Raw genomic sequence first — 11172 nt, 5'->3', positions numbered from 1 at the left:
TTTTAGTGACTCAGTAAATGCCTAAGTTGGTTATTATTTTTTCTGAATGCTTTTTAGTTTTTAATAAACATTTATTTAATAGCCTATATGTAATCAAACATGGCCTTTGCCTAAAAAGAATAATATTTCATTGCACAAGTAAAAGTATAGTAATTTTTAAAACTTCAAATTATTATATGTTGCTAAAAAACAAAAAACACATCATAGTAATATGTCGATTAAAAAAGCCTATAATATAGCATGTTGCCCAACAAACGTCATAGTATGGCCTTTGGTCCAGAAAATGTCCATAGTACAGCATGTTGCTCTAAAATTGTCATAGTTTAGCATGTTGCTCTTAAAACGTCGTAGTATAGCATGTCGTCCAACAAACGTCATAGTATAGAATGTCACTCAAAAAATGTCAGAGTGTAGCCTTTGGTCTAAAAATGTCATACTATAGCATGTTGCTCCAAAAACGTCAGAGTATAGTCTTTGGTCCAACAAACGTCATAGTATAGCATGTCGTTCAGAAAACGTCATAGTATAGCATGTCGCTCTAAAAATCTCGTAGTGTAGCATGTCGCTCTAAAAATGTCATAGTATAGCATGTCGTCCAACAAATGTCATGGTATAGCCTTTGGTCTAAAAACGTCATCGTATAACATGTCGTCCAACAAACGTCATATTATAGCCTTTGGTCTAAAAACATCATAATATAGCATGTCGCTCTAAAAACGTCATAGAAAAGCCTTTAGTCCACAAAACACTGTTTTGTCCCGGCTGTCTGAAGTAGGTGAGGAGCAACACAAAAACAGTACAAACGCTGGTTTCCAGAGGGTTTGACGAGTATTTATTTGAAAGACTAAGTTTACAACAACACAACATGTGAGGGGGTTAAAAGCAAATGGGTGTTAGTAAAATAAAAATAAATAAACAGAACTAAAAGTGAACTTCATGTTGACATTGATGGGCATTCCAACCAGGAACAAAGTAAAAGATAATCAATACTAAAAAAAACTCTTCCTGTTCACCTCTTAAAACCCCAAAACACACCGCAGTAGCACCCTAAACTAAAACTACCAATGGGTTCCCTGTTTTCCTTTCTGAACAATTCAAAGGTCCCTCTCTATCTCCCCACACATCCACCAACCACTGGAACACATCTCCAAAGTTCTGCCGGTCCAGCTCAGCTTCCCTTCAGAAGAAGTGCTGCCACCTGGCAGATGAAGGAGCCTTTTGAGAGGCAGCTGGCATCATGATTGGACTGTACTTTGGTCTGTTCCAATCCAGCTTCAGCTCCAGAGACGGCAGGCGGGACGAGTCAACGGAGGCCTGGTGGACGAAGGCATGAAGCTGAGTACAATCCAGAAAACAACAGAGGAGGAGTGCAGCGGTCCAGAGCCAGAACAAGCAGAGTAGCATCGTATGTCTCTTAGAAAACATCATAGTAGAGCCTTTGGTATGAAAAAACACCTTCATAAATATCGTATATTGTACAAATAACAAGTCAAAGGAAAGAGACATACATTGTAGAATTGTAGTAATTGTGGGCTGACTGATTTACTGATTATCAGTATTTTATTGTTTTTGCTGATTTATGGTAATAAGTACATTTAAAAATGGTGCTACTTTGGCTCTGAACCTTTATCTACCTGTGGTCGCTCTGTCTTCTGGAGTGATTTGATTGGTTATACGTAACGAATAAAACTCCTTTAACTTAACATCTGTAAACAAAACAAAAACGTATCAACAAAGTATTCTGTTAGAGTTTGTGTTCTTCTAAGTTTAACTCCAAGATTTTAAATACCTTAATTTACTGCAAATGAATATCTACTCCAAATATCTCACTAATAATCAATATCAGCCTTAAAAACCCACAAAACACCCCTCTATACTCCACCACACTTAGTACAGTCCAGTTCTCCCTTCTATAAATCTGCTTGGAATCTTCCACTTCCTGTTTGTCAAAGTGGCCTTCTACCTGGACAGGTTTTGTTGGAGCTCATGCAACAAACATTTTGGGTAACTGCACTTTAATATGGATGGATGATACTGAATTAGAGTCTGTTTTACTGAGACTGAGTTAAGATGTGTAGCTCTGTCATTAAATAGGAAATTATTTCTCAGAATTCACAGAGAAAAGTCTGAAATGTTTGCTAGGTTAGCGTCCCACATGTTCTTTGGCTCAGCTAAAGCTAACTTTCTCCAACTTCTGGATCTCTTGAGGTGCTTGTTGTTAAAATATCTTGCTAGAGGTGCTGAAGCTCAGAAAGTCTGAGATGTTTGTTCCAAATAAGCTCATTCTCGAGTCTTATCTGAACTGTTTGAACTTTCCCTAAACTTAGGAGTTAATGACAGAGCAGCACATCCAGACTCGGTCTCATTTATGTAGAGATTAAACTTCAGTGTCATTCATTGATGTTAAAGTGCAGTTTTTCAAATGTTTGTTGCACATTCTCCCGACCAAACCAGTCCAGGTGGAAGACGATGTGAAGAGAAAGCTCCAGAGGATGAATATCACACATTTACGCTGGAAATAAATGTCCTTTAATTAGACATTGTCATGCAAAAGTTGGATTTCCCTTTAATGATGTTCAAATCTTTATTGAGTGTTTTGTTGATGTTGGTTTCTAAATGTCTTCTGACACTCGGCCCCCAAACTATCTTTCTGACTAAACTAAGATAAAAAGTGAAAAACTGCCTGATTCCTGCATCATGATTGTAAATCTTTTTGGTTTTTATGACAGTAAACTGAATATATTTGGGTTTAACATTTTATAAACTAAAACAAGAAATGAATTAGTGGAGAAAACAATCAACAGATTAATGGACAAAGAAAATGTGTTTTCCAACATATATGGCTGAATTACTCCAACATTACAAGATACATACAATTTAAATTCTATTTTATTTATATAACGCCAATTACAGGTCAAATTGTCTCAAGACACTTTATTTTTATATTTTTTTGTCATACTTAAAATATGACAAAGTAAGAAATTTAAAGCTCTTGACTAATCCAATTTATATTTGGTTTTTAAGAGACTAATGGACAATTAAAATAAGTTTCTCCACTAAAACTAATAAACATGAGGTCAAATAGAAGGAAGAGTTTTAAATACTGCAGTCCCACGATGACAAGAATAAAGTTTGTCAAGAAAAACTAAATCTGCTGGTGGATTCCATTAAAGTCCTAATAAATGATAATAAAGTGTGATACTAAAGGTTTGTGGTACTAAAAATGTCAAAGTAAAGATATGAAGTTGAACATGTGGATCGAGGTTGATAAAAGTTGACCTTCTTTCATTTCTCTGGAGTCGACTCCATGGATTTTATGGATGGTGGTTAAAGACCTGCTCTTCTAGTCATCGTCCTTCTAGTCGCTGTAAAAAGTCAGTCCATCCTGGCCGACTTCAACACCTCTTCATGACAACTTGTTCTGCATCCGACCTCGTGGAAACTCCAGAAACTCAGGAAAACCTGTGGAGACTCGAAGAACTCGTGGAGACTCGAAAAACTCGTCGGGCGGGGGAAGGTGTGGTGGGTGGTGGGGGAGTCTGGGTGGAGTCAGGGCGGAGAGTAGGCGGGGAGGTGGGTGGCAGACTCCCCCCCTCTACCCCTCCCACCTCCCCGCCTACTCTCCGCCCTGACTCCACCCAGACTCCGCCTTGGCTCCACCCATGTGGTCACTTGAGGAACTACGATGCCAAAGGGACGACGAATTTATTTCTTTGTATCTGATCTGTAGCTCAGTGAGTTAAGGATTTGCCTATGGAGCTGCAGGTCGCTGGTTCAAGACCAGACACTTCTTAAGTTTTATCAAAATCCTGACAAAGACAAAGAAAGAAAACTGCCACTGGCGGGTCTCGATCCTGCGACCTCTCGCTCTGTAGTCTCTCCTCTTATCCCCCTGAGCTACTCGCTCAGATACTAATTCTTCTTTTTTTTGCGCATTTATCATCTATTTTTTGTCATTTTCGGGTTTTTTTTTTAACTCGAGTCTCGACTCGACCGTTTTTCCTCAGGAGGCTGGACTTTAGCCTTTGTGCTGGAGGGTGGAACCCTCAGTTCCAAGACTTTCCAAGCCTCCACACCTCCCGAGTCCTCAGGACCTGAGCTTTCACACAGTCTGAGGGCTGAAATTTTCGAAGTCCCACAGTAGTTCTCTGTTAGATTGAACTTTCAGACAGTCCAAGGACTGATATCTTCTAAGTCCCACAGTAGTTCTCTGTTAGATTTGACTTTCAGACAGTCCAAGGACTGATATCTTCTAAGTTCCTGAGTAGTTCTCTGTTAGTTTGAACCTTTAGACAGTCTGAGGACTGAAATTTTAAAAGTTTCTCAGTACTTCTCTGTTAGTTTGAACTTTATGGTTAACAGAAGCCTTAAAACTTGTGACCATGAGTCTTGATTTCACATTTAGATCATCCATCTGAGTTCTTCTCAGACCTTCACCTGTGGGTTGTTTAGAAATACTCAACAAACTTTGATTCTCTTCACTGAAGAGTAAAGTTTGTGGAGATCAGAAGGTAACATTAGTTTGATCAATGCCTTCAACTACGAGCAGACTATCTGGAAAGCAGTTTTCTGAAATGAATTCTTAGTAAATCTGTCCACAATGAAACCAAGAACATAGAAAGAGGAAATGTTTGAAGAAACAACTTGTTTTCATCTCAGACTAGAAAACACTTTCAGACCTTTATCTGTTTTTGCTCTTTTGATCATTTTATTGTTTCTTCTGTTTAATTTGATCTTCTAAAGTTTAACTGGTGTCTTTTCAAATGTTTTGTCTTTAGTTTGATTCTTCTTAAATGTTTAGTTTTGCTCTTTTCTCACCTTTTATTCTTTTCTAATGTCTGATTTGATTTCCAAATGTTTTGTCTTTTTAATGTTTAATTGTTTTTTCAAATGTTTTATCGGCTTGTTTAATTTTTCGATTAAATCTTTAAGGTTTTTCTTTGTAAATGTTTTACCACCTTTTAATGTTTAATTTTCTTTTTAAATGCTTCATTGTATTTTCTGTTTAATTCCTATTTAAAGTGTTATTGTCTTTAAGATTTAATTTTCCAATTAAACATTTAATTTTTAATTCAATGTTTTGTATTTTTAAAGGTTTAATAATCTAATTTAATGTTTTGTATTTTTTAAAAAATGTGTAATATTCTTGTTTAATTTTATTTTTTAAATGTTTAATTATCTAAAATATTTAATCTTCAATGTTTCATATTTTTGTTTAATAAATTTTGTTTAATTTCATAATTAAGTTTTGTATCTTCTGTTTATTTATTTTGTCTGTTTAATATAATTTAATTGTATTTAATGTTTAATTTTCTTTTTAAAAGTTTTGTTGTATTAAATGTTTTTTTCCTTTGATTTAATTGCTTTTTTAAAATGTAGTTTATTTCTTTCATCTTTTTTTTCTGTCAAGATTTTAACCTCAACCTTAGAAATGAAACGAACCCTTAAATCACAACGAAAATACTTCTGTTGTCACAATCATGAGTTAGTCAATTATTCAGTTTATCAATTGAGCTTTATTTGTTCAGCACCTTTTACACAGATGACAAAACTGTGAAAAAAGAGAAAAAAACTATGCTAAAACTATGATTAAAACAAAAAACATATTTAAAAGAAAGATTTAACATCGTAATAAAATCTGTTGTGTCCAGGGGATGGAGGGACTTTATTGAAGTCTTCTTGGGCTCACATGGTAAATCATTTAAAACATAAACTTTATATCCAGTCTAAGGAAACTGGAAACTGCAGAGTGACAGAATAATATCTCCTGTTTTCTCCTTTAATGAGTTGACTCTTCTTGTGCTTTCAGACCAAAGAACTACAGACTCTTCACAACCTGCTCAAACTCTTGGTACAGGACCTCACCACACGGGTCAAGAAGGTTTCTGTCTCATTTCTGCTCTGAAGATCACCTTCTCCTGCTCAAACTGCTGACAAATGTTTCTGCTGCTCTAAAGTCTGGTCTCCAGAACTTCCTAAAAACTCTCAAAGTCTCTTCTGCTGCAGGTTGCTTTGTAGAACTGTTGCAGAAAACCTCACTAAACCACATGGAGGGGCCTCAAGATAGTCGTCCAAATGAAACCATAGAAAAACCAAACTAGCACAACCCAAACGCTAAAGTCTCCTGCAGCCTACCAGAGAACCTCTGAGAACAGAGAATCAGGACAGGAACTCTTACCTTCTGGACAACCAACGCTGGTTCTCAAACAAGAATACAGAATGTGTCTGACCAAAAACCTCTGAAGACTCACTACAGCCAAGATAAAGACACAACTCAGCTGTACCAAATCCACTAATCACTGCACACATTAGCACCATGTGGTAACTGTGGCTAAAGAACCACATTTACCAAGACAACTATCCAGTACAAAGCCCTAAAACACACCAAGAAACACATTAAAGATGATTTTACTGCTGGAAGCTGCAAGTCAACGTCTAAAGAACAAACTAAAGCAATGGAGCCAAACCCGGTTCAGTGCTGAAGGGAAGCAGAAGAAATGTTTGTCTGCAGCCACATAAAGCAGGAAGACAGTGAGCTGCTCAGGTGTTCCTGATAACACCAAGCAGCCACCTGGACAGCCAATAGGAACACAGCTTACTGGAAGTCCAGAGGGCTGGGTTAGTGAAGGAAATTTATTTTAAAGTTGAAGCAGAAAGTTAATAAAGAAAGTTGAAAACCACCTTCTGATCCCTGAAATCTCTGAGTTTTCACACAAAGAACACCTGAACATGTCAAACTGGTTCCATAGTAGAACCATCATTGTAAAAACGTCATAGTATGGTGTGTTGCTCAAAAAACATTATGACCCAGCTGTCAGGGGACAAACATGTAAGAAACATGAGAACAGAGAGAACCCAACCAGTAGGTCACAGTTTATCATCATCTAATCATCTCCTGAAGTCCATATGGTGAGAGACATCAGTATCTGGTTGTTCATTTACCAGAGGATGCTTATAATCATGCTGATGTGGTCTGTACTCTACAGTATTTTAGTGACTCAATAAATGCCTAAGTCAACCCGCCCGGCCAGCAGGCAGATGGGTTCCCCCACATTAGAGCCGGGTTCTGCTCGAGGTTTTTTTCCCTGTTAAAAGGGTGTTTTACTGCCACTGTCACCTTTTGGCTTGCTCTGGGGGTCAGGCATATTGGTTCTGTAAAGCGTCTCGAGACAATTTGACTGTAATTGGTGCTATATAAATAAAATTGAATTGAATTGTTTTATTTAAAATGCTTTTTAGTTTTTAATAAACATTTAACAGCCTATATGTAATCAATAAATGGCCTTTGCCTATCTTAAGAAAAATTCACTCAGAACTCTGATATGTTAACAGTACTAAATAAATCAATAAATACATGCATACACACAAAAATAAGTTAATACATTAACTGTGTTTAGATAAGATTTAGATTTTTAAAAAAGTTGTTTATGTTTTTGCAGAATCCAGTATTGCTCACTGGTTGGTCATTACATTTTATTAGTTTGATTTCATTGTTTAAAATGATGCCACCTCTTTTCAGACAGAACCTGTGATAATAAAACAATACAAAATTTTTAGGTCCGTGTTAATAAAGCACTTAAAGCTTTAAGTATGGCTAAATGCTTTTTTCAAAATTAAATATATCACTCCTTAGGTGGTAGTGGCCCCAAGTTCAGTAAAGTTGGAAAGATATTCACAGATTCGGACTTCCAGCATCAATAACTCATTAGATATAGGTTGTCAAAACATAAACGGTGCCTCTTTCCCATTGTTGCAAGGCAGACAATGTGCTACAAGCCCAGTTTTATCAAAAGTAGCTGTCTTTCAAGCTACAGGAATAACATTGGTGTCTATGGAGTGAACAGGGTCCGTCTGCAATTTGCAAAACCGCTGCAACAGTAAAGAGAGACAAATATTCAATAACTTCACTCTTATACATTGTAGTGTCACTAAAATCACTGCAGCCTTCAACTGGCTCCTGTTGACAAAGTGTTTTAACAGAAATGTAAATGCTGTAATTTGATTCTTTTAATGAACCATGTAACTTGAATGGATGTGATGCTGGTGTGACCACAGTGCACACGTCTGATGTTGCTCACAGTGGTCCAAGGGACGCTCAGGGAGTTTGTGTGTTTGCTCACACTCAGGAAAAATTACAGGGAACATTGCTCTCCAGCATTGAGAGTGTTTCAGGAATTCATTCATTGTGTTGTGAACTTTGAAGGAGCAGAAACTTCACAGCTGCCAAAGATATGAGCTCCAATTCTGGATGTTTTAGGAAATGAAGTTCATCAAATGAACACTTGATTTTTGCTGATAACTCTCATTAAATTACTGAAGAAATCTAACATAAAAACCTGTAAACTCTCAGACAGCTTTTGTTAAAGTTTGTCTATAATTCTATCATCATGTTCTGGAACCAGGACTCTGCAGAAGTTCCTTCCATCAGATACTTGTGTGTTTCTATTTAAGGCCTCAGGTTTGAACGTACAGCAGAGGATTAGAAAGGAGTAATTTTAATGTTTAAATCAGTCCAGTAAATGTTTGGAGTAAAAATGATTAAAATTTTGATTTAGATAGATTTGTGTCAAAGAATATTGTAGAGTCTCACTTAAATATATCCAAATGAGTTCAGTGTATTTTCATTTTATAGAATATTTGATTTCTTAATCTCAATACTGTAGAGTCTGACCCTAAATATTATAATAATGATGTAAATCTAAATAATAAATAATATTGTAGTGCAGTCATTAAATTTAAATTAAATTTTCAGTTAAACTTACATAATAAATATCACTGTACAATCTTAACCTGAACATTCATATTATTGAGGTAAATTTACATAAATCATGATATTCTAGTCTTAACTGGAATATGTCTAACATGAATCTTTTTGTATTGTGCTGATAAACAACAATAACCTGACTTTCAGATAATATTTATTCACTGTGTATTGGCTAGTACAGAAGTATTAGTACAGAATATTATTTCTTGTTTTATGTGTGATAATTGGCAGTAAACATTCTAAGAAGTGGAAATTGTCAGGGTTGTAATAGTGCTGTTCTTGCACAATATTTGTCACTTAATTGCCCTCAGGATGCTGTCGTTGAGCTACCAGTTTTACAGAACAGGCAGATGTTGCAGCTAATGATGTTGTAATTCACATAAACAAACACAAACACAACAAACCTTCAGGTGGATCATCAGACACTCCTGTCAGAGAAGGAGGCCCTTCTGGAGGAAAACCAACAGCTGCAGCAAGAAAGTAACCAGATCATGGAGGAGAAGGAGGACCTCTTGCTGGAAAGAGATGTGCTGCTCAAGACCAAAGAGGGAGTGGACAAAAAGTTCAGACTGCTCATGGCTGATAAAGTCCAGGTTGAAGCTGCACTAGAAGCTGAAAAGAACAACAACAACGCCAAGTCTAGCCAGCTGCAGCAAGAAGAAATCCTTCGACTGCAGGCTTCGGTGGCTGGTCTCTCTGCGCTCCTCTGTGCATTTCAGGAGGAACATAGCAAAGAGGCTGCAGAGAGACTGGACCTACAGCAGCAGAAGATCACGCTGCAGCAAGAAAAGGTCCACCTCCTGAACAAACAAAACGAGCTGCAGGAGGAGAATGAAGCCATGCAGGAGTCCTTGATGAAAAGGAAGACGGGATGCTTCAGCTTCCTGAGAAGGACCAAGAAGCCTGGACCAACCATTGAGCAGAACCCAAGCAAAGATGGAGAGCAGAGAGCAGAGCAGAAAGACAAGACAAAGAACAAAGAACACAAAGACAAAGATGACAAGACTGAAAGGAAGAAAGGTGGCTGGAGCTGGTGGACCAGGAAGAAATGAGGCAGCTGGTTATAAGCTGACAGCCACCATAATGTCTCCTCCTTTCTCCCCCTTCTCCTCACCCTTTTTTCCCCCACTGCTCTCACTCCTGCTTCTGCCCTCACCCCTCCCTATCTTTTCACCCCTCTCTATCTTTTCACCTCTCTATCTTTTCACCCCTCTCTATCTTTCCTTTCTATCCTTCCCACTCTCTCTGTCCCTCTCTTCAATATAAAAACCTAAAAAAAAAAAAAAAAAAAAAAAAAAAGAAAAGAAAAGAACAATGACTTGGAATTTTAACATTTTCAAAATGACAAATATGTTCCTAAATGACATAAACCTGCCCAGAAGGATGCAAAAAAAGGGTGCAACATAACAAATACTGTATGAAATGGTTTTAAAATTGTCCAAAATGACTCAAAATGTGTTTGAAATGAATCACGTCTTAAAACTTGTCTCAGGTAACAAAGACTTGTCCAAAATGCAACGAAAGTTGTTAAAAATAATGACCCAATAATTGTCCGTAATTACTTGAAACTGGTCCGAAATTACTCCAGATTTCTTCAAAATGAAATTAAGTTTTTCATGTTGAACATTTTTGTGTCATTTCTACTTTTATTTGTCATATCTGTTTATTATCCACTGATGAACATAAAGTTGCTTTGCATTCTTTGCTTTAATGCAATTACCAGATTGCAATTGTCAGACATCCAGAGCTGCCGGAAACACTTAGAAGCCATTTAAATGGTGGAGTTGTGGACATTCAAGTGTGTGGCTACAGCCTGAACTGACAGCCAGCATCCATCACACAAACAGCTCAATCAAAGCGAATCTTTCTTTTGTCATCTGAATACAGCCACATTTTACAGTCACTGCTTGCTGGTCCACTATCTTTAATCCCAGACTGGCATTAGGGTTAGATTAGTACTAGATTGTTCATATTCTCCTGGATGTACAGATGACAATATTACACATTCTTTCATTAGTATAAATACTGATATTTAAGTATTAACATTGAGCAGATTTGATCTATTTTGCACAGATTGGTCCATTAGGACCAATGTGATTATTATAGAATGTCTATGCACCTTAAGTGGTTTGATAAACCTGTTTTCCTCCTACCTGTCAGTCACTTTAAACCACTGTGCCTTGAAATGTGTAAATATTGTTGATTGAATTTTTATTACATTTGGTGTTCTATAGATTTTAAAATTAGAAGTGCTTTTAATGTAATTGTACAGCAAGTTTTTGTCAGCGTATATACTAACCTTTAATGTTAATGTTACTAACCTGCCTCTCCTGTCTTTTTATTTATGTTGTTGTATGTAAGCTGCTGAACACTTGAATTTCCCTCGGGATTAATAAAGTATCTATCTA

The sequence above is a fragment of the Amphiprion ocellaris genome, chromosome 6 (assembly GCF_022539595.1).
Source record: "Amphiprion ocellaris isolate individual 3 ecotype Okinawa chromosome 6, ASM2253959v1, whole genome shotgun sequence".
Classification (NCBI taxonomy): domain Eukaryota; kingdom Metazoa; phylum Chordata; class Actinopteri; family Pomacentridae; genus Amphiprion; species Amphiprion ocellaris.
This window is presented reverse-complemented; position numbering follows the sequence as displayed.